A 6,049-nucleotide genomic window follows, 5' to 3' on the forward strand; every position below is an offset into this window, starting at 1 on the left:
AGAGGTGTGCCATGTCATATTGTACGCGATAATATCGCCAACATTTTTGAATATCGTGAACGATATTAAACTCTGAAATATCGTTCCATATTACCCACCCCTAATAATGACATCAGGGTACGACTTTTTTTTGCTGTTTTTAGCAAAAGGAAAAATTCACACTGTTCTCATTTCCCATTAAATATCTACTAGAGACAGATTATATGTGTCCAGTATCATAAATTTGACTGCAGCACTGGATATATGGAGATAAATGGAGTGCATTATTAGTATTGTGCAGTAGTGTATTTTGAGAAAAGATAAAAAAAAAAATGTTTTGTCATATCATCAAGAGTATCGTTATCACAAAAATACCATGAAATATCGTGATATTATTTTAGGACCATATTGCCCAACCCAGGCTGTTACTTTCTCTCAGTTGCTTTAGCACTTCGGGTGTTCCCATGTTTTTGCAGTGGATGGGGCCAAGCTACTGTTTCATTGCTTTATAAACTTGTTCATTGGCTGGTTCATGTTCTATTTCGATAGACAACAGTAACAAATAGTGTAATGTGCAACAAAACATTAAAAAATACAGAAAATAAAAGATGTCCAATGTAATGGATGCAGGGTCTGAAATGGTTCATTTCTTTAATATTTTGTTGATGCTTTTTAGGTCTTGCACCACCTTATCAAATGGATTACCTTTGGTCAGAACCTGGTCATATTCGAGCCTTTCAAAGGTAGACTTTTGTGTGCATTTAATTTCGTTACCTTCCATATGGTGCTTTTCATGTTTTCAAAGGACAGAGAATCTGACAAAACATTGAACATACAACACAGAACCCCCAGTGAGTTATTACACATCCACAGCAGTGGAAGCTATTAGAGGAATCCTAGTTAGAGTTCAGTATAGTGAGCAGTAGAGAGTTAAACACTAGTCCAGGGCTGTTGGAATGAACTGGATGGTGGCAGCTGCTCTGTGGTGGGTGATGGAGAAGCTGGACAGACCGGACAGGAGGGCAGTCAGTAACTCAAAATAAGGCAAGGAATTAGTTTTCACTGGATTTATAGAGAACAGACAATATGCAGAATTAGACGATCTAAATATGACAGCCTAACTAAAGGGAGAGAGTCAGGAGGTAACACTAGGGTGACCAGATGTCCCGCTTTGTGCGGGACAGTCACGCAATTTCATTACTTTTCATGCGTCCCGCAAATTGAGACGCTGTCCCGCATTAGTGGCAATCAGACTCCAGTTTTAAAATGCGTGTTTTGTAATCTGGCATTTATTAAACGGCTGTGTGGGGAAAGCAGTGAAGGCTGTCAGCAGGGGGCGTGCTGCCCTGTTTTCTCTCTTTTTTTCCAAAACGCGATAAACGCCAGTCTTGTTTTCCCGCAGAACGCCACATCTCCACTCATCCAATCACAGGGCAGCATTCCACGAGCTATCTTATGTAAACACGGGCGCTGTTGAGCGTGCCGGTATTTCGTGTAGCCTACTTTCAGTTTCGTTTTTCACTCTCAAAGTCCGCGAAAATGAGCGGTTTTGATGGTATAGAGGAGCCTGTTCGTGAAGCAGTTATTGAAAAAAAAGAGAAAGCCATCAAAAGAGTCTCCTGTACGAGAAAAGGTAAAGAAAATGAGGCATTCAGGAGGGGGGAAATGCCCGCTGTCATCTGCAGTTCACACAAACACACACACACACACACACACTATACTACACCACACTACACTACACTACACTACACTACAGCACATTAATGTAACGTGATTTTGGGGATTTTATAGTGTTAATGTCTTGTTCATTAATGAAATTTTGCACTTTTTTGAAAAGAAATGTTTTAAAATTTGTGTTTTTAGGCCCAATGGTTAAACTATTATATTCAGATGTACAATTTACTGTTATTTAGTATTGTATTTTGCACATAATTAGTAAAATATATATATATTGATGCCAAAGGATATATAAGACATTTTGAAAAAAAAAACTTGGCATGGATTTATTGCGTTTTGCGAAAAAACGAATTATTTTTCAAAATAAATCTTTAAATATTAAAATCTTGATTTGATTTTTTTGTGTTATTTTAACCTTAGTATGGTATTTGATAGTTTGAAACAGAAAACGGTGGTTTTCAGCCTACCACTTTCTTGCTAAAGAAAACCCTTTTTTACTCAAATTGATAAAAATGGATTTATAGCGTTTTGGAACCAAACTCTTCATATATATATATATATATATATATATATATATATATATATATATATATATATATATATATATATATATATATATATACACACATACATACATACATATAGGCTACACACATTTTTTATTTGTTTCGACTGCCTCGATGCATTGGTGTCCCACATTGTCCCACACAAAAATAGTCTTTGTCCCACATCTGTTGAATTGGAATCTGGTCACCCTAGGTAACACATACATGGAGACACCCTGAAACACCAGCATCCACCCACTTTATTTTCATTTCAAGAAGGTTGGATTTGCAGGACTTTGTTAGAGAAGGCCTTTTCCCTGCAGAAGTCGTAAGAAGATCACCGTCCTGCTGCATAACTGACCCCTCTCCTTCAGGTTCACTGATGGTGTGAGGGGTCATCTTTAAGCCAGATGTAACTGAACCCATTTCTTTCAAAAAAGTCGCACTTTAATTCTTTAGGAAAGTCTTGGGAGACTAGCTTTGTGTTGTTTTTATCTCCCATGGATGCCATTTTTTCTTCATTTTTGTGTAGAGTTTTGTACATTACCTTTTACTGAGGCAAGTAAGACACAGTTCTTCACATGTTTGGGTTTATTTGCGCCTCTTGAATGTGTGATTAGTGATTTGCTGTTTTGTAGTTTTACAGCCTGCAGTGTATTGAGCAATAAAATGTGAACATTATCCATCCATCCATCTTCTACTGCTTATCCAGGGGTCCAGGTCATGGGGCAGCAGCCTAAGCAAAGAGGCCCAGACCGCTCTCTCCCCAGCTACGTTTTCCAGCTCTTTTGGGGAATACCAAGGCGTTTCCAGGCCAGCTGAGAGATATAATCTCCCCAGCGTGTCCTGGGTCTTCTTCACCGGGGTCTCCTCCCAGTTGGACATGCCCAAAACTCCCCACCCTATCCCTAAGAAAGAGTCCAGACATTCAGCAGAGGAAACTCATTTCCGCTGCTTGTAATTATGATCTCATTCTTTCAGACACAAACCAAAGCTCTTGGTCATAGGTGAAGTTTGGAACATAGATCGACCAGTAAACAGAGAGCTTTGACTCCCAGCTCAGCTCTCTTCCCTAAAACACACCGGCCAAAACCTGGCAGATGCTCCGCAGATCCGCCTGCTGACCACACGCATCATCCTTCCTTTACTCGTGAAAAAGGTCACGAGATACTTCCACTCCTCCACCTGGGGCAACAACTCATTTCCAACCCACAGAGAGCACTCCACCCTTTTCTGGCTGAGAAACATGGATCTCAGATTTAGAGGTGCTGATTTTCATCTTGGCCGTCTCACACTTGTTTGTAAACTGGTCCTACGAGAGCTAAAGGTCTTTGCTGAAGCCAACAGGACCAAATCATCTGCAAAAAGCAAACGTGAAATCCTGAGCTCACCAAACCAGACTCCCTCCACCACTTGGCTATGCCGAGAAATTCTGCTCATAAAGATTATTAACAAAATCAGTGACAAAGGTTCCAACCCCCAACATTATTATTATTATTATTATTATTATTATTATTATTACTACTATTATTATATTTGCTGTTTTTACACTCACACATTCTACATCTATTCAGCAACACCAACACATTCTCATTCAATCAAACATGATTTTGTTTAAAACAATATAGGTACAGAAAAGTACAGAATGTCAGAAAGTCAATAAAGAATAAAGGAATGTATTCACTCTTTTAAGTGCAGCATAGGGAGGATAAGACCAGGATGCAGAACAGATGACTGTAATTCACATAGTGCATATCTAATAGTTACAAGAGATCTGAAAATGTAAATGTGAAAAATATGGAACAATACTGATATAGGAAATACACTTTGTAGCTGAATAGAGTAAAATAATATTGATGTATTTTACATTGATCTACTATATACAGTGGTGGTTGGAAGTTTGTGAACTCTTAAATTGATCTATATTTCTGCATAAATTTTAACTAAAATTTCAAGTTTGTCCCAAAGGTGTTTGATGGGGTTGATATCAGGGCTCAGTGTGGGCCAGTCAAGTTCTTCCTTACCAAACCACCCAAACCACTCTGTACCATTATTGATCTTCACTTCGTGCAGTGAGGTTCAGTAATGCTGGAACAGAAAAGGGTCTTCCACAAACTGTTTTCACACAGAAGCAAACTGCAGACTAAAAAAATCTTGGTATACTGAGGCTAAGGTTTCCCTCCACTGGAGAATTGTAGGCAAATCTCTTATCCCTCCTTTACCAAACTGTACAGTTGGCACAGTGCAGTAAGGCTGGTAACGCACACAACAAAGGATAACAGAAACCACTATTATAAAGTGTACATCTGGGTAGAGGTCTGCGCGGGACTGCTTTTTTAAACCTGCTCCTGCGTGTTTTTGTCCCGTTATTGACCGCTCCTGCAAAAAATCTCTTCTTTTAATCCCGCGCCCGTCCACCACATACACATTTCTGCTGCTCCTGTCCCGCGGTCTTTATAGGAATTGAATAAATCACATTTAGTGCTTCAAATTTACTTATGTATTTATTAAAACAGCAATTCAGTGCTGAATAGTGCTGTACCGTTTCTTACCACAGTCCACACACATGCCCTCAGGTGAATTGGAGATGCTGAAAATCTCCCATCGCTCTGTGTGTGTGTGTGTGTGTGTGTGTGTCGGTCCATCCTCCGCTTTGAGATTTTTTTTTAGGGTTTTTTGTTGCTTGCATGAGAATCACAGCGTGATTATTACAAGTTTCTTAACTACTTATACATTTGTGGAATGTTAATGTTAGCGTGCACATGTTAATGTGGTCTGCTCCCGCATCGCCTGGATTGATTAAAGTCCCGCCCCCGCCGATAACAATTCAGTTCTGTCCCGCGCCACAACATATTCTGACGGGTCCCACAGGACTCTCGCGGGAGTGCAGACCTCTACAACAGGGGCAAGACTTTCACTGTTTTTTACTTTAACCAGACATAAATACTTTAGAGTATTCAAGAGGAGAAATGAGTTTTATATTTCCTCTGCTTTTTCTGCCCCGCCATGATGCTCCTTCTCTTCCTCACTGAACACATCCCGTCCAAGAGGGGGAAAAAAACACTGCCCATCCATGCTAAAAACTGAATATTCTTAAAGCATATGCAAAACAGAGAGAGTTCTGATTGGCCTAGTCTCTACAAAGAGTCTGTGAGTCAGCCAATCAGAACTCTCTCTGTTTTGCATATGCTTTAAGAATATTCACACAAGGAGAGGTCTTTCTCTCTCTCTTGTCCAGGCTGACATTAACTAGGATAAAAAAAAAATAAAAAAAATTAATGGCAGGATTCATTTTTCACTTCACAAAACATGTTTGAACATGTCACTCTTTACATCTCTGAGACCCTGCTCTGTAACTTGATGTAGACTATATTTACTAAATATTTATACAATTTAATGTTTTTTTTTTTTTTTAGTAATTTTCCATTTTTTTATTTATTCAGTCTTTCTCATGTTCGTGAGGGTAAACCATTGGAATTATTTGTACATGTATTAGTGTTGTGTTTATTGCTCTGAGTGTGGTGCTGATTTCTCCCAGTATTTTACAGCACGGTGCAGACTATGCAGCAAGCTTTACCCAGGCTGTAAAATGAAAATTCAACAATGCAAACCTCTCAGAAACTACTGAGTGAAAAAGCATGTTCCTTTTTACACAGGTGTACAATAAATAACTGGGCAACAGTCTATTCATTAATTAGATAAACGAGTAGAGTGTAGCAATTATTCCTACTATTCCATGCCATGAGACTTTTACCAATGCCATGTTTTATTATACTACTTCATTTATTTTAAAGCTACAACTGCAGAGCAGTTCTTAGTATTGAAAATAGCCTATACTGCAGGAAGCA

Source organism: Astyanax mexicanus, chromosome 7 (assembly GCF_023375975.1).
Source record: "Astyanax mexicanus isolate ESR-SI-001 chromosome 7, AstMex3_surface, whole genome shotgun sequence".
NCBI classification, from domain to species: domain Eukaryota; kingdom Metazoa; phylum Chordata; class Actinopteri; order Characiformes; family Acestrorhamphidae; genus Astyanax; species Astyanax mexicanus.